Below are 20,404 nucleotides of genomic sequence, written 5' to 3'. Positions count from 1 at the left end.
GACCTTGAACCGTGAATGTCTTTTCGTTAGGCAGATGCTCTAACCACTACACTATTGGTGTTCTGCCTCATTTATATGTATACCCATGGTGCATAGTTACCCGAACACATGCCTCATCACTTCACTTACACAGCAGGCATCCATTTACCTGTTGGGAAAAATGCACTACTACACATGCGTCATTCCTTATTCCCTACTGCTCTGGACTCATGCCACATGTTGACTCACTTCGAGGATATTCAGACCTCTGCAGCCTATAGTCCTGGCACATACGTGTGTTCGATTGTCAGGGTGTTCATATACTCTTCTGGATTTAGGCTTGTCCGACTGGAGACCAGGACTGCCCTGTACCTAGTTGAAAGTCAGACTTAGCAAGGGGAGATCGTTCGTTCCACTTTTAGCGTTCTACCTGTGGTTGGGGATGTAGAGGTGTGCTCACCGATGACCATCCTGATATATAATAGCAGTAACTATTACGGGGATTTCCTATATTGTGACCATGTTCATTCTTCATATCTGCACATATATATATATATATATATATATATATATATATATATATATATATATATATATATATATAATGTGTGTGTGTATATATTGGTCTGTACATACACATGCATATCCACCTACATGCTCATTTACATTTCCCATACCGTTGAATCATCGCCACCTACCGTCGCACATACATGCTTGCATACCTGCTTATGTCTTGGGTTGCCACCTTTTCATATGGCCAAACTGGAGCATTTTTGGGACACACATCAGACTTTACAGGCCGACACATACCCACGGTCAGTACAAAGGTTAGAACTTTACTTATTTCCCTAAATGAATGCTTATTCTTGTAGCGGTTTGTTTGCTTCACCTGTTTCTTGTACATTTGAGTTTATTTTACATAAATAACTGTTTTATGCAACTGTTACATGATATATGGGACATATTTCCTACTATAACAGGACATTTGCCATTGCATTATATTTGGTCTGGACACAACTAACAAAAAAGGGACTGTCCCTCACAAGGTTGGGCAGGTGGTAACCCTACTTACGTCTGCTTTACAGCACCTTAAGAACCCTATATCCAACTGTCACTATGCAAATGTGTAAGGTATATATTCCCGATAATGCACATGGGGAGACGTGCATCACGGTCAGGTGTTTAATCCCGGGTCGTAGGTTCTGCAGGACTGACTGGAGGCTGAGCAGTCTTATGGACAGCTACTGCTCATACAACTTGTCTCCAGATGTATACAGGACTGGACATCGTGTCGTGACACCAAGTCTATTGTTTAGAACAGATACATATCCCATGAGGGATATCCAAAAATTGTGGGGAACGATGACCATCTTTGCTTTACGGCTGTAAGGTAGGGTTATACATGCAAGGGATACAGTTTGCAATCCTGAGAATGCCTAGGGTGAGACTGCCTACTAGATATGGGTAGGGGTCACTATGTGCAGATATGGCTGTGCCTATCTAGCAGCCCGAGTATGGCTGGTTTTGGTGGACATTCAGGAAGGGGGGGTGGTGTGCTGTGAAGGGGATGATGGGTATTCAATTATGTATCCAGGTGTGTTGGGGTTGGATGGCTCAGTTCAGGCCAGACCATTATGTGGGTATGTGCCGGTAACGTTTCTGTACATGTGTATTGCACATTTTAATGTTCACATGTTTGTGGGATTGTATTGCAGATGTGTATATTTTTTCTTTGGTTATCTTCCTGATTCACACACCGCTCCCTTGTAGACCTTCAGTTCACCTATTGTGCATCCAACACAGTCTCCCATTGGTGATATATTACATTACCCATCACTAACCCACCCCCATATTCCACAATCAACATTCATCCCTTCTCTAGTTGATGGCCCATGGCACAGTCAACAGAACACATTGCGTACACTACATATCTCTGGGACCAATATGATTGTAAGATCTACACTAACATTTCAGATCAACCACATGCTGTATGTCACGCACATAGGTACTCACAAATACCTATCTTTCATGACATGATAGGTAGACCCGGGTAATACCCGTTCATCTATGGGCTATCCTGGCAAGGACGTCTTGGACCATGAATGGGCAGATATTGGGTGAATGCTCTGACCATTGGTAGGGTTGCCACCTTTTCATATGACCTGAATGGGACATTTTCGTGGCACACATCTGAGCTTACAGGCCAACACATTACAAAGGATAGTACTTTAGTTTCATGCCTACATTTAAGCTTTTATTGTTGTAGCTGTGTAGTTGCTTATTCTGTTTCATTTACTTGCTTATTCTGTTTCTTGTAACATATAGGCATTTTATATACGGACATACGTACTGTATGGGACTATTTCATAACATATGGGACATAATTATGTCCTACTATCACAGGACATTTCACATTTATTATGAATTTGGTATGAACACACCTACCTAGAGGGGGACTGTCCCTCACAATGTGGGACAGGTGGTAACCCAAACCATTGGGCTAGGCTTGGCAATTGGCGGCGCGCTAACACGATGCGTTTCGCTTCTACTTGGTATAACTAGTGACACTACAATGGAATACGGGCACAGGGTTTTAAATATCTTTGTTCAAGGGACGGGGACTCAATATTCAGCTAAGAGCCTTTGTGTTTACTTCTTATTGTGGTGTTCTCAAGTTGTCTTGTATGCTTTGCATACATTTCAGTATCCATGGACACTGACAGGAGTGATTACTGTTGGAGGCAGGCTGTACTAGTCAGCATTTTAGGTTGCGTGTATGCAGCTGACATGATCACGCCTCCGGGCAGCACTTGGATACGCCTCCTGCACTCGTACACGTTTCCTATGCATGTGGCTGTTACTGCAGCACGTCTTCATTAATATGCATGTGGTGCTGCTGCGGCATCTCTATGCCGCATGGTCGGCACAAGGCTAATACCGTCCTTGTGCTGAGCTTCATGAATCCCAGGGAGTATGTTTTGTGAAGTATGTATGTAACATAACCCACCATGTTTACTCACATCATGCAACAGCATTCATCTGAAATGTATAACTACAAATGCTGCCTTTTACATAGAAATGTAGTCCCATGACTGAATAAAGTCATATACATACAGGTATCTCTTAAGTACATCTCCATTCATTCCTAAATTAATAATCTCTGATTATGATACTAAAAAGTAAGAGCTCCTGTGGCACTGACAGTTAATAAGCAAAGTTTAACATGGTATCCCTTTTTTTGTCATGGATTCATTTCCCAGTTGGTACTATTCAGTCTTACTAGTGTGTAAGCCCCAATAGCTAAATATGTCACAAGTCATCCCATTTGTCATATTTTCCCTCCAACTAACCAACCATGTTTATAACAAACACCATAAAGCATTTCAGTATTTAACATTGGAACATGTGTCAATAGTTTGAGAATCACACATCACCAAATCTCACTGCCATATTTACAACTTTTGTGCTTTTGATGTAATCATTTCTAGTGTGTCTATCAAGCCACTGCTGTGAGGCTGGCAAGGCTGTGCATCTTTGCACACAATCTGTTACACTTGTGATCTGAATTAAGGCACATATTTCTAGCTTGACTTTGTCGGAGTTTCCCGGTCAACAAATCTTAAATAAATAAATAAACATCTGCACTCCAATGGTTACACTTGCAACTTTTTTACAATGGGATTAAAACATTTTCATACATAACCCATCACTGTTTTTCAGAAGTACACCATCATATTTAGGAAGCTTCTGTTTGTATACTGTCATGGCACATTGTGCAAGCATTAGCCAAGACAACTGACAGAGACACAATAAATAGTAACTATTTGCATACAACCATCCCAGTATGAGCTGTCATGATTGCTTGCTTGACAATCCACTGTTTTACAATTGCAATTGTCATTGGCATCCCATACTGTCAGTCACAGTAATGCAATGTACTTGGATGACAGTATATAGATGTTATCACAGAAATATGTAATTACATGGGACAAGCACATTGCTCTTAATTTGGCCTGTCCAGACACATGCATTTGTCCAAAGCATGTGATGTACAGTAGCTGATGTTCCAAAAAGTGACATTTTAATGCTTACAAATGTGCATTTCCACATCTTTAAAGTCAGAATTCTCCTGGTGTGCTTGTGATTCATACTGTGTTCTCTAGGTTGTGTAACTAGTTAGATGGCTCAAATCTGACAGTGCTGAATGTGTGTGTGTGTGTGTGTGTGTGTGTGTGTGTGTGTGTGTGTGTGTGTGTGTGTGTGTGTGTGTGTGTGTGTGTGTGCGTGTGTGCGTGTGTGTGTGTGGTGCTAGTGTCAGGTAAGTAAAGCTTCAACAGATCTGTTGTATCTACTTCCACTCAGGAGAAAATTTTAACTTTGGGCACAGCTTCTACTGCACTTTATCTCGCATTTAACATGAGCATCTTCTTTGCAACACACTAATGAGGTCATCCTTTTATAAGTGCACTCTCTCACTATAAAAGTCAGACATCTCCTGTAGTGCTTGCACTTAATAAGCTCTGTAGAGTGCACAACTAGATAGGTAGGAGGTTTAAATCTCACAGTGGCAACCTTGTATTTCTGGTTTAAATGTCAGTTATATGCAGCTTCTTCAACAAATGTGCTGTATATACTATCACTCAGGGAAATAATTTAAACTAGGAGAGGAGTCCACCATCCCCTTATCCCACTTTTACCAGAAACATTTTCTCTGCAACACACTGATGAGGTCACCATTTGATAAGTGCTCTCTGTCACTATAAAAGTCATTGTTTTCCTGTGGAACTTGTGGTTAATATTGTGTTGTCTAGATTGTGCAACTAGATAAGTAGAGGGTTTGAATCCAACATTACTTAAACAGTATGACTGTGTGCACAGTCATGTACAATTGGCTCCGTGCCAGCAGCCTTTATGTAAACTTCCACTTAGGAGAAGTATTTTCATTGGTAGAGGTCTGCCCTACAAATTTCTATTCTCCCCAACCAATGCCCAGTTTTGGAAACACAATGATTGCATCATGCATTCAAAAATTAACTACATCATGGTTGTAGTATGACTTATCCTGTGATGCTGCCTGTTGATAATGTGCACTCTATACTACATTACCAGAAAAGTAGGTGGTTTGAATCCAGCAATGTGAGTGTGTGCTTGTCTGTTGTGCTGTGTAGAGAAGGCTTTTAATGCATATACAATATGCAGCTGTGTATTGTTACTGTGATCTTTAACCACCTTTTCCCTTTTTAGAAGAACATCACCGTATTAAACAATAGTGATGCCATTCATTCAAATGTGTACTGTCACAATTGTAAACCAACATTATGTGTGGTGCATGTGATTCAGGCAATGTTCTGTACCTTGTGATCTAAGATAGTCAGTTCAAATCCTGCCATTACTTGTTATACTCACTTGTGTCAGTATGACTGTGAATGTACATGTAGGTAACAATGCTGTCACCCAGCTTTCTGCAGTGTACATGTTTAGCTGTGGATTCCTGTTGCAAATGTTTATGATCATCTACACTTTGATAATGATGCTGCCATTGGCCGAAATTTGGCTTTCCAAAGAAAACTACTAAGGCGTATCCTGTGGCGTGAGGAAATGAAATAATCTTCTTATGTTGCTGCCTTATTAATCCATGTGTTCAAATCTGTGATTATCCACACATTGTGCATAAATGCCATTCTCCTGTCACAGTGACAACTACATAACACATCACGTGTGCTGATGTATACCTAGCATAAAGCAGAGTTATGTAGCAAACAGTCTTTTAAAAAATTACAGGAACATATATCCTTTGCAGCAATAACATCATATCATGGCTTCAAATACTAAAATATTTCATAATTTTATCAGCAATTGTACCATGATGCATTCATTCTTCACAATACACTGTAGCTTCATCCATTACATAGTGAGGTGTTCAAAACCCACATTGACTGATTGTAAGCACTGTGTGCCCTTATGCTGTTATGCATCAATGACATCATAACTGTTATAATGAGCACAATCCCCATCCCTTTTATCCCATACAAATTGTTTGCATCACAATCATATGATAGAATGACTTCACATGGATGGAGTCTCACAGCTGTATTAAGACTTATGAACGGATACCTTGGACTAATGAAATGTCATCAGATCAGTGTTGTTATTTGTTACTTGTATATTTTGAGTATCATATTCCGATTAAGGATATACATGAATATACAACACATGCTTGATTAGCACATGTGTCAAGGTAATATGCCCCTTTCTGTGGTTGCCAAATGACAACAAATGGCAAAAACATATCCCTTTCTGATGTGTATGACACAATGATTTGTTTATTTTTGTTTATACATGGTGTGACACCCATGCTCTGGCCCAGCAATCAAGGACCCTCAATCCTCACCACTAACACCAGAGAGGGGTGTCTCATATAGGAAGAAAGGATAACAAATACACACAGTAAAGTGCAATTTCCCTTAAGAGCACACAGAGATCACAGTCAGTCCAGAGCTGGTAACTCCCTTGCTCTCCAGGTCCCCAATAAGACTCCCCACTGGCACAGCTATAGGGTCCAGATCTCAGCCTAGTAGGCAAGCTGAAACCTCCAGCACCCTCTCTGTCCAACCAGTGCTTCATGTCCCTGCCCAAGTAGCTGACACACACACACACACACACACACACACACACACACACACACACACACACACACACACACACACACACACACACACACACACACACTCTTAGAAATGAGTTTATACAACCACATAGACACTCCTGGGGAAGGCTGGCATATGTTCTCCAGCTGTGCCCCTTTTACCCAGACTATATGGTAGTACCACTTGCCAACACCCACTAATATTTATCAGCTACTAAAAGGCCCTTATGAAAGGGTGTCCAATTATACTGTGCAATATTATTATCCAATTGGTAAGTGTGACTGAACAGCAAGGCTTATTTGGAGTGACTTGGACAGCAATCACTATAAATATGCAATGTACTCTAGAGCTTAAATTATCTGTACACAAAACAGCCACAGTTGAAAGGTTTTAAAATATATAATAACAAATAATTAAAACACAAAACAATACTTCTTACTACACAGTGCTAGTCAAGAGTTCAGAGATCACAGAGAAATACTTAAAATAATTCAGTAGTACAGTTCTGACATCACAGAAAAACAGTCTAATTATTCTAGTTTCTAGCTATTTCTAAGAGAAAACACAAATCTAAGATAACTTACACATAGAACAACGGCAGTGCTGAGTTGGATGGTCAAGACAAAAATGCTTAATTCTCTCTGATTCTCTCTGTTTTTAAAATCACATTCCTGGTTCCCATTACATCATTCTTTCCACTTCCCTGGGATCCCAGGCTAACAGAAACTACATTTACATTCTTAACATCTCCTTGTGTTATCTTGCAGCTGATCAGGAAGCAGAGCAATAAAAATACATTTGCATGTTTAAATTTAGTAATTTAACTCTTGGTTAAAACAACAGAAAGAATGTCTTCATCTAGATGGGCTGGAGCCAACTTTAGATCAAAGGGTCATAACATGCTTGACTTAGCTTTCTTACAGCAGAGGGCACTGTTATTACATTTTTGTACTTAAGACAACAAGCCTGTGGCTTACATCAGTATTTACAGATGACAGAATTATCTCCAAAATTCCATCTGGCTAGGCTGGAAGCCTTCATCTATCTTCACCCAATCTTCACACATGGTAAAGTGGAGAATACAGCAGTATTGTCAGTTATCATACATGCATTCCCTAGATATACATATCATATTCAATAACTGCAGTCAATAAGAATAGCCCTCATTGTATCTACTATCCTTGCTAACTGTTATCTCAACTTGGCATGCTATTTAGATTAATATCACATTTACTTCCCTTTGTTACAATGTTGCTTTGAGTTCTTCTCACATCTTTTGTTAGCATGTCCATTTTTTATTTATGTGCATGAGTCAGGAATTGTGAACAGGATTAATTATTACTACATCACTGCTGATGTATTTATGTTTAAAATGCTTCTTTGTGACATAAGCAGATTTAGCTTCATTGTCTGAGTATATTTTCTTATTTTACTCTCCCCTCTTACTTATTTTGGCACTAATACCATTGTATTCTGTGCACATTCTCCCAATTTAATTGCCCCTGTATCTTACTTTTTTCATTCAGCTTGCCCTTACTTTGTGTAAGCTGTCCTTGTGTGCTCACATAATAGGTTTGCCTACAGGCAAGTTGTTTTGTTTACATTTTGTGCTCGAGCTCTCCTGTACCTTTTCATGGCCACCAACACTTCTGCTGGCCATGAAAAGATGCTTATGAACATGCAAGTGAGATGAGCAGCATTCATATTCAATAAGCGCAGCTGCTCATCACACTAACATGCTTACATCATGTAGGTTTTGTGTGAAGGCTACATGATTGTTAATGAATCCCAGGGGTTGTTTTTAGAGTAACTTGTGACATACTACATTTTAACTTTATTGGGATACAGAGTGCGACTTCATCTGCTGAGGTGATTATATGCATATTTTCTTAACAGCTAATATTTTACTTGGCAGTAAGCAATGAATGGCAAATGACATTTCCTTGACTGCACTTTTGACTATGGAGTCAGAGTAAACATTTGCACCAAAGTGATTCAGTGAAAGGCAGGCTGGGAATGATATTGCAACACCCTGTGATATAATGTGACATGACATACAAGTGACATTTCATCAAGCCCTTGCTTATACAGAAGGGACTGAAAACAGCCTCCTTTTTATTTAAAAGAAGCACCCTTTGTGAAAGAACAGTTAGAAACCTCTCATGATAAAGACATCATGAGAGAGACATAATTTGCAATACACCCCTACTCCAGCACATTGATTTTTAAATGCACAATGACAGAGAAAGCTTTAATTAATGTATTCAGTTCAGCACTTCACAAACTTTAGGTACATGTTGTCTTTTTGGACCCATTAATATGGCATAAATGAAAAATCTAAATGCTCCCTCAGACACTCCACTTATGGAAAGCCTGGTATCCATTATATTAATGATGGGTTTCAGATGAGGTCTACCAAAAAGTTCCAAATGCAAATGCATATTGAACCAACCAACCAGCCAACCAAAAAGACATTGACAAAAACCAGCTGTGAAAAAAAAATACAAACCTCCCTTGATGAAAGCATAATGGAAGATTCGTAAAGTACCCTTTAAGGACAGACTGGCTTTTGAATGTACAATGATAAGCACTTATTCACTAAGCCATAGGCATGATTTGCGTATTCTTGGGTTCATCAGTACAGCATAAGTGGGAATCGAGCTATGCCATGAAACCCTTGGTTTATGAAAATCCTAATGTACTCAGCCCACATAGCAAAGTATTGTGTGATTTTCCTTATAATGAAAAAAAAACAAAGTGTGTGTGTGTGTGTGTGTGTGTGTGTGTGTGTGTGTGTGTGTGTGTGTGTGTGTGTGTGTGTTCATGTTAGTACAAGTGTGCATATGCTTGTGTGTCTGTGTCTGTGTATGCTTGTGTGTGTGTGTGTGTGTTCATGTTAGTGCAAGTGTGCATATGCTTGTGTGCCTGTGTCTGCGTATGTGTGTGTGTGTGTGTGTGTGTGTGTGTGTGTGTGTGTGTGTGTGTGTGTGTGTGTGTGTGTGTGTGTGTTTGTGTGTGTGTGTGTAGAAATGAAAAGACTAGAATATTAGATTCTGCTTAAAAAAAGAACCATAGAAAAAGACAAATGAAGACATTGGGACCTAGATGTTTTTTTTTTCCATTTAAGCAGCCTTTTTGAACTGTATAACCTTCATGTAATGGACTATAAAAATACCTAAAACAGAGAATTATATTCCTAAGTTACTGACAAGATTGTTTTATTAAAACAAAATAAAAGATTGAATAGCATCATTGATTATTTTATTGATAACTTGGGAGGAATTTTTTACTAATAGTCCATGGAAAATAAAATGTCTCCTTGGCTTTCATAGATCATTATTGGTCTAATAAATATAAATGAGAAGTTCTCAGAAAATGATATAAACCTACACTTGATTAATTATAGGTTTTATGGCTTTATTCATTTGGTGAGCTCTCAGAATCAGTATCTAACCATCAAATTATTTAGGCTAAAAATAATGTACAATAAAATAGTTACTTAAGGAAAAACATAAAATGTCATAACAATATATATGCATTTTATGTTACTATCAGTGTCCAGTGTTAACACTATATGGTATTACATCAAAAGAAAACTTAAAATGGCAGCATCAGTACTGGTAACCAGTATTAAACAAGGAGATTGAAGTAATTAGCCAGAAAAGGGTTTTCTTTGAACAGGGGATAGTCAAATAGGAAAGGTTAGATATCTATTCAAAAGTTTGTTATCTGGATAAGTAGGCTAGCCCAGGTTATTTGTTTATATATGTATGTATATATGCATGTATGTATGCATGCATGCATGTATGTATGTATGTATGTATGTATGTATGTATATATGTATGTATGTATGTATGTATGTATGTATGCATGCATGCATGTATGTATGTATGTATGTATGTATGCATGCATGTATGTATGTATATATGTATGTATGTATATATGTATGTATGTATATATGTATGTATGTATGTATGTAGCTGGCCATAACCTTGCTCAGGCTATTTATTTATTTATTTATGTGGCCATGACCTTGACCAAAGGGAAGGCAAGTTATGTTACACTTAAGAGAGACAGCACAAACAAAACTGAGTATGACTGGTACAGAGTGTGCAAAAATGTATGTATATATATATATATATATATATATATATATATATATATATAGGTTCATAGGTTCATAGGTTTATACTAGGCTATCTGCCCTAAGGCATTTATAAGCCTAGCCCAATTTATTGTGGCTTACGCCACCCCTTATATGAAAAACTACTGTGCCCATTAGTTTGTTGTGCCTCTGTCCAGCAGTGACACAGAGTTGATTCCTGGGGTAAACCTACGATCTCCCATCCACAGGTCTAGATTTCTCTTGAACAGAGTCAGCGAGGTGCTCTGCCTCACATGGACCGGATTTTATTCCACAGCATAGGGAGTCTCTGAGTGATAAATCTATCCCTCCAGCACGTCCTATTTATATCCGTGCTAAGGTTTAAGTCGCTTGCTCTAGTGGTTTTGGTGGATTTGGATTTTTTGAGGTGGAGCATGTCCATTAATTCCGGGTTGGACATGGCCTTGTATGTCAGGCACATGTCACCTCTGAGCAGGTGAATAGAGCTGGAGTTTCTTCAATCTGGCAGCATATGACAGATTTTATCCTTTTGGTGAGGAACTTTTGGGGTCTCTCCAATTGCTGCAGATGGCGGGTGAGATACATCCCGAATGGGGCATTGTACTCGATCATTGGTCTGATAAGTGAAGAGTACAGGGAACAATGACCTCACTAGATCTGGATGTGAATCCCTTCATGATCAGGTGGGCAATGTAGAAGGTCTTTCTAACCACTTTAGCAATGTGAGTGTCAAAGAAAGGCCACTGTCAACCTGGATCCCCAGGTCCCTGATAACCTCTTCTGTGCTTAGTGGATTGCCACCTATATGGTAGCTTGGGGTTACCTTGTTTTGAAGGGTATGACTATACATTTTTTGGCGTTTAACTTCAGGCCATGGCTCTGGCACCAGCTATCTGTTTCCGTGAGTCCCTTCTGAAGGATATCCGTGTCCGATGCACTTTCCACTATGGCCCAGTTTGCAGTCGCCTGCAAACTTTGTCAGCCAAAGTCCTCCCATGTTGGCCTGTACTTCTGAGAAGTAGATGCCAAACAATAGCCAAGGACCGAGCCCTGTGGGACACCACTTGTGACCGGCTTGGAGTCTGACACAGCGCCAGCAACTCTAACCCTGTGGGTTCTGTCCTTAAGCCAGTTTGCAACCCATATTGTGACATATGGGTTTACATTTAAGCTGGTAAGTTTTTCTACAATACCCGAGTGGGGTATTGTGTGCAAAGCCTTTGCAAGGCCAAGGTAGGCGGTATGGACTGCCTTTCTCGCATCAATGGCCTGGGTGACTGTTTGAAGAAGTCAACCAAGTTCAAAAGGCATGATCTTCCCTTGACAAAGCCAAACTGGGTCGGGTCCAATGTCTGCAAGTCCCCTATATCTTTGTTTATGAGCTCCATTATGATCCTCTCCATAGCTTTGCAGACTAGACTTGTTAAGCTTAAGGGGCGTCCGTAGAGGCGCCGCCTTTGTGGAGTGGGACCACAGTTGCCGCGTATCCTGTGGTAAGGCTGAGATTAAACAGCTGCCTTATGTGCGGGTTTAATTCCTCATTTAGCTCATGTAGCACACAGCCGGGGACACCATCCGGTCCCATTGATGCTGTGTTTTTAGCTTTAGAGAGAGCAGCTTTCACCTGCGCATTTGAGATGTCCGGGAGGCTACACTCGGCTGGGATAGTTATCTCTCCTTTAGGGGGGGGAGAGGGGGGTGAAGTTTGCACTGAACCTGTCTGCCAGTATGTTGGCAATGTCTGTGGGTTCAGTGATTTTTGTATCATTTTGGACTAATTCTGAGCATATCTGGGAGTTTCCACCCAGGTTCCTAACATAGCTGAAAAAGGCCTTATGATTGTCCTTTGAATCCATGGCAATTTTTCTCTCAAAATTGGCCTTAGTTGATTTTATGAGTGTATTTTTACTAATAATGATCAGTGACTTATGGATTTTGTTCTATCATGTAATAGCTTTCTCCTCTTATTGTAAAGTTTGTTAATGGCTGGGGTCCACCAGACGTGGAAAGAGTCTTGGTTTTATTTGGGATTGCCTGATCCATGCAGTCCTGGAGGTGTTCATAGAAGGCATTTGTAAGGGCTTCGGTTGTGGTTTCCTCTGGCTCAGGGGCCTTGAAGGATACCACACCAGTCTTGAGTAGTGTGAAGTTTGCTTTAGAAGTTCTTCACTATGGTCTTTTTTGGGGGGGGGCGGGATGTGGATTTCCAGTGAGATTAGTTTATGATCAGATCTCACCAATGAGGGATATACTTCGGTGTGGAGCATTTTGTCCCCATGTTTGTGACAATGAGATCTAGTATATTTTCTCCTCTCGTGGGAACAGTGACTAGCTGTTCCATGGCATTTGAATTTATGAACTCCAGGAACCATTGGGCTAGAAAGTTAGGGCTTGAGTAATGTTCCCAGTCTATATAAGTCACCCAATATGATGGTGTTTGGAGATACATTTATACCCTCCAGTGTCTTCAGGAAGGCTGTGTGGGGTTCCTGAGTTTGAGAGGGTGGCCTGTAGCATGCTACAATTTGTAGAGCAGTTTTGCCTATGGTTAGTTGCACCTGGATGGTATATATATATATATATGAAATATCCATTTTAATAATACAAGACATAGAATGAATTATGTTTTATATTTATCTGCATACCAAATACAGAACACAAAAATATGCACAGATTGTGGGCATTTAGCTGTTACTGTTAAGGCTTGCATTGCACCAGCTGGTCTGACAATAATTGTGCAGTAACTAATAAAGTATTTATAAATTAGTAATAATTATAAATCACTCTAGATTCTAAGCTGTTATTGTAAGTAATGGCATTTGTAGTCAAGGCAGGGATATGATATGCTAAAAAAAACAGAGATGAGCAAAGCCATACAATAACATGTTAAGATATATACAGATGTACATTATAATGTAATTTATGAAATATAAATATTACACAATTTATTCACTAGCAGTTATTAGTTTTAATATAATTTATTTGCTGGGTAGTGAAATATGAGAGAGAATTTAGTATAGCCGATCAACTAGCACATTTTAGCAGGAAACCAGAGTAAACCCACACTGATAAGAGAAGAGATTCCATAAAAGCATTCCAGACTGAAGATAATGTATTGAAGCTATAAAGCAGTGTTTGTATCCCCAAACCACTCTAGTTTTCAGATTTGGGAGTGCTCAATGCTCATGTAAGAGTTTCCTGATACAATTGAAATGTAAAAATACACTTTTAAGGAACAAAATATCACAGTTCTTCCAATTTAAATAAATATACACACACGGATTCACTTTGGAACATTGAAATACCATATGCTTGAAATTCAAAACATTGAGACCAAACTCTTGAAAGTTGAAAGTTCAATACACCGAAACCTGAAAACATTGATTCCCATAACATTGAAAAAATATAGGAAACCAACATTCACTATATTCCACCGCAACAACTTACAGAAACAAATAAACAACAAACTATAATAAACTTCTCCAAATATAAGCAAGGGGGCATGCCCCCATGCACCCCCACACCCCCTGCTACTTAAATATATCAACTCCTTGATCACACTACACAGAACAAAATGGCAAACATACCATTCCGTGCTTCATGGCTGCCTGTTTAAATTGTAAAAAACCTATCCTCAACCTTCTCTTAGAAACACTACTTCATTGCGAAAACATAGCACATTACTATACATCTCTCCGATAGGGTGGCTTAATGGTTAAGGTGTTTGCTTTACAATGACGAGGTACAGAGTTTGAGTCTCATAAGGGATAATTGGCTAGGCTTAAAATGGCTCACAAGGGCAGTTAGCCTATATGAACCTATGAACATAGAGTTTCACATGTAACCTCAGTCATGTTCCCTTGTTATTTACTATACTATAACATTACACATCTGAAAGACACAGCAACCGGTTTGCACATCATAACAGTGTTTACACAGCTGATTCAACATTCTGACTTTCAACATTGTGAACTTTCAGCATAATGAACTTTCAAGATTTTGGTCTCAATGTTTTGAATTTCAAGCTTATGGTATTTCAATGTTCCAAAGTGAATATACACATACACACACACACACACACATATATATATATATATATATATATATATATATATATGTACATACATATATATATATATATATATATATATATATATATATATATATATATATGTGTGTGTGTGTGTGTGTGTGTATATATATATATATATATATATATATATATATATATATATCTATAGACATATATGAAAACACAGGATTATTCAAATTGTACAGACTAAAATATTACCCCACCTAGCTTTACATTATCAAAACAATACAAAGACTACCTTCATAGCAGTGTCTATCCCAAACAGGCTTTTCAGAGTACAGGCTGCCTCATACCCAAAAAGAAACTCTGAGACTGTAGACCTCTGCTGGACACCAAGAAAAGTCCAAGACTGTAGGCCTCTCACAAGCTCTACTTTCAGCTCTACAGTAGATGCATCCGCAAGGTAAAATCCACAAATTATGCTGCACAAGTTAGAGCCAATGGGACTGTCTCTCACGCCATGCTTACATGTCTTCCTTTCAAATAATCCATCAGTAAGCAACTTATTTCCCAAATTTAGCCCTCCAGGCTACCTTCTTTTATACTCTAGTAATTGGTAATTAAGACCTTGTGATTTAACTAACTGCTGTAAGAATGTTTCCATCCTCCATACATTTTAAGATCACATTTAAAGGCACATGCACGTTTTCCATATCCAACATGTGTGGAATGTATGTGCATAGGTGTACTGCAGCTGGTGGAATGACTAGCTAAACCGACACCAAAATATCAATGTTGAAAGATTGGCTTAATAAACATGGGCATGATCTGTTCCAGAGATTACGCAAAGCAGAGTAAACCAAACACAAGTATGTTTGTAGGTGGTAAAATCCCCGCACCCCTACACCCCCATTTAATTCTATATATTAAATTTGAGATTGCACAATCCTTGATGAAAGGGAATATTCTCTTACCCCAGGGATAGTAAGTCTTGCACACCTGTCAATCATCTGTCTGTGTCAACCAAACAGATGTCAACATTGCTGGTCATTTGAGCAACTCTTCCTAAGTTGTATATATATGATGTATAAATATGTTTATATCTATTATAAGAGTAGGCTTGCTTAATGAACTACTGAGTGCAGTTTATAAATAAAGCTGAGAAAAGCTCAATCCGAGAGAGTATTTACTCTTTGTGGAAAGGGATTGGATGACAAAAGCAGCAGCTTCTTATAGGATCAACCACAGTGAAGGATGTATAGTTTCCTGCCACAGTAATCTAAACAGGGACTGAGCTACCAAGAGAGGCTGTTTGCTGGCAGTGTAAGACTGCATTAAAGGTGTTTACTTTGTATTGACTTAAATCACAAGACCTGCATGGAAGATACCGCTTTATTTTAATTTGTATTTAACAAATTGTATTGTTTTTATAAAGACTGGTGGTTTTGACTACTTTAAACTTCACTGCTGCCTTAAATGTGTGTGTGTGTGTGTGTGTGTGTGTGTGTGTGTGTGTGTGTGTGTGTGTGTGTGTGTGTGTATGTGTGTGTTTCTATGTATGTATAGATATGTCTACACACACACACACACACACACACACACACACACATATGAACAGAACTGTTCTAGAAAGACCAGCTGATTTACTGGACATATTACACTGAAATCAATATAGTCAGTCGCCAGTGTCTTCAAGTTCTATTTCAACTGTTGGCAGCCTTATAGTGAGTTCTTTCATTTATTCCTAGGCTTCTTTAAATATTCCTCCATTCTTGAATCTCTTCAGACTTCAAAGTGTCTGAGAAGTGTAAGGATATGTCAGAGGCATCAGCCTGCAGAATACTCAAAACGTTCCCCCAAAAATTATTTCTACTTGTGGATGAACATATTTGTTTCCCCTAACATAGCAGGAGAAACAGACATCACCATGCATGGCTTATACAACATCACTTTCCAGGTACTAGGAGTTATAATTTGCACACATGTGGCCATAAAGAACCTACCTGCTGTCCACTGACAATGATATATCATAATGAAGGACTACTTTTTTAATGACTACCAGATACTGTGCAATGCACAGGGGTTGATATCCAATGTCTGCATAGTACCAAGGCCATGCCCATGATTCCCAGATATGGTATAAAAGTCACCTATATCAACCTTACCTCCAAAAAATAAATTCTTGGGGCCTGCAAGTAGGCAAGTACAGCCACAGACTGTATGTAAACACCGTAACAAGGAGGTCCAAGTAAACCACGAGTAACCAACAGTCTTCAGCCACAATTACTTGCTCCACCACACTGGCAAAAAAACGATAAGGCGATAATCCAAACCACTTTATTGGAAAACAACAGATAACAGATGACCCAGGTTTCGTTCTATGACGAACTTTATCAGATAACCAACATCCAACATCTCATTCCTTAAATACAGTTATCCCACCCACTAATTACATCAATTGACTAAAATTACTCAATAAAATAATTATTCCGTTTAAAGACACAGTATACCATTATATGCATATAAAATAAATAACTTGAATACAAAATACTAAAAACACGTCCTATACCTTATAAATATATATAATATATAATATATTTAACATAATATGAACTGTACAGTTTGACAAGGAATAATAAAATCACACTTCATATTTCCATGTTAGTTTTGATGTACAAGGTAGGGTTATTCCTTTAGATTTGGACATATGTGAATTAAAATGGCAGCTAGCTTTGGATGCATGTAACATTCCAGGGCTAAATGAGTGTTGTACCATAAAACCCATTTTGAAAAGCATCATGGTCAAAGGCAGGTAAATTGTGACCACATTATGAGTTAATTATGCACAACGTAGATTAAGGTTATGGAAATATTATTTTTGCTACATTATTGTGCATTTATATAGATAATATACACTTATAATTTCAACTTATACACATATATTACATAATTATGTTTCCATTTCTTATGTAGAATTTATACTATATAAATTTTCGTGTTTATATACATATACATATATATAAGGTTGTTTTACATACATTTTACATTTTATATTTTTTTATATATATATTTCATGCATTTTATACAGCAGCACATATATACATATTCATGATTTAACTTATGTTCATGTTAATATTATTACGTGTGTTCATTAACAACTTTACATTGTTATATTTTATGCAATACCATGCAATTTCAATATATGTTAGATATAATATATATATATATAAATTTATCTATGGAAATATGAAGTGTGATTTTATTATTCCTTGTCAAACTGTACAGTTCATATTATGTTAAATATATTATATATATTTATAAGGTATAGGATGTGTTTTTAGTATTTTGTATTCAAGTTATTTATTTTATATGCATATAATGGTATACTGTGTCTTTAAACGGAATAATTATTTTATTGAGTAATTTTAGTCAATTGATGTAATTAGTGGGTGGGATAACTGTATTTAAGGAATGAGATGTTGGATGTTGGTTATCTGATGAAGTTCGTCATAGAACGAAACCTGGGTCATCTGTTATCTGTTGTTTTCCAATAAAGTGGTTTGGATTATCGCCTTATTATTTTTTTGCCAGTGTGGTGGAGCAAGTAATTGTGGCTGAAGACTGTTGGTTACTCGTGGTTTACTTGGACCTCCTTGTTACGGTGTTTACAGACTGTATGTACCCATGTCTCACCCCCACCATTATGTTGCTATTGTTTTTCATGGGATTCTGGATCTGGCATTGATTGATAATGTCTAGAAATAACCAACAGAATATGTCTGAATTGCAATACAACAGTGTACATGTGTAAACTAAAAAATTGTAGGGCATGTATTTATCCTGCTGCAGCCTTCAGGCTCTTTGTAGTATGATGCATACTGTACAGCCAGTTTATCATGAAGTAGTTGACCCCAGCCCCCAGTCTCAGGAAGCTCCAACTCTGCAATATCAGGGGTTTTGCCACATCATCATCTTCCTGTTGTAATAACAGTGGTGTTACCCTACAGCAACGAGCAGCCACATCACACCTATACAGACCGCATCGGGCATATAGTATATAGAAGCTCAGATGAAACAGCAAATTCTTGTCCACTTCTTTGACCCATAACGAGTACACAGTGGCAGTGCAGCATCACATAGATCAAAATGATGCATACTCTGTTATCTAAAGGCTATGCTGGGCAGTGCATGGTCTAGTCACACTGTACATAAGACATCTCTACTTACACCATACAGGGAGAAGGTGATGTAGGTCAAAACTATCATCATTTGCACAGGTGCCTAGGGATGCAGTTACATGTAACTGTCAACACAACCTGGGAGAGTTGCCAGGTCAGAGGTAACAATGTGTGTATATTGGAGGGACAGCTGCAGCATAGGTAATTTCTTCAGCAGAGAGGGTAGGGGAGTCAGTATGATGCAACTGCACTGTGGAAACACTGCAGGGGTTGGATGTTGTGAGACTAGAAGTCCCTCGTGATACTAACATCATGGTAGAGGTGGAATGAGAACTGTATGGGAGCCACTGTTAGGGCATCCTTCCCCTGGAGGCTCTGCACTATAACCTTCCATGATGTGAGGTGGCAGAGTGTGATAGTCCTACTGTCACAAAGGTAAATGTACCTGTGATGGCCTCCCTATGTGCCCCCCATGTATGCACACACCCCCAGTCATAGATGTCACTGCTAGATAAACAGTGATAATAGCACTTGCTACTCTCCATGGGGGGTGGTAAACATGATGGCAACCTGTACCAACATAAAACTCAAGAGCCCTATTGTAGCATCATCTCTGGAGTCCATTGTCTCCTAGCAACATTGGAACTGGTGAATGTCATCCTCATAGAAGCCATGCAGCACACCAGTCATCTCTGATTCAGCATTGATAGCTGCAGACTGGTCCTAGGTTATGGCCTTCCACATCTGTTGATTGACCCCAAGTGCTGCTCACATATTATGGATGGCTGTGGCATTGGATGGTCTTGGGCAGACCTGGTAAGCCTCTGTATGATGACTATATCCATGTCAGGTGCTACATACTCATCTAGTGCTGTAGCCCCAGGCACGACAAACATAGTGCTCTTATGCATGGTAAGCACCCTTTGATAAAAATGTCATTTGCCTATGTTTTGTTTCCCCTAGGGCAGGTGTGATGAGGGCAAACTCTCACCATGGAAATTGGTGTAGGAATGCCCAGGAGTATGACGAACAATATCAGTGTATCTTAGGACTGTGATTCAGCCTGTGGGTTGGCATTATTGGCAGGCCCCACATAAGGGCTAAGTTCAGCATGTTACCCTACCACAGCCTCTACAGGTGTCAATATAGAAGTGGTCTGGCACATAACACAAGAAATACTGAGCTAATCTCACTATCACTGCAACATGTAAGAGCCTGTGGGATGCATGAAAATTGAAGGTAGAAACATACAGATATAAACATTGTAGGCATTAATTTCATTGGAATGTCAGTTAATTGACAGCTTTTTTGCTGACTTGCTTTGGTTGAAAATAAAGCTGTTGATATTTGTTTGAGATTATTATAATGCCAGGGTTGGGGAATGTGCCCTTTCCCCACTATTATACAGTCTCAGAGTTGGTATATTTATCAGGATTTGGGG

Source organism: Protopterus annectens, chromosome 3.part1, assembly GCF_019279795.1.
Source record: "Protopterus annectens isolate FY-2018-M chromosome 3.part1, PAN1.0, whole genome shotgun sequence".
NCBI lineage: Eukaryota > Metazoa > Chordata > Ceratodontiformes > Protopteridae > Protopterus > Protopterus annectens.
Note: the sequence above shows the minus strand (reverse complement) of the source record.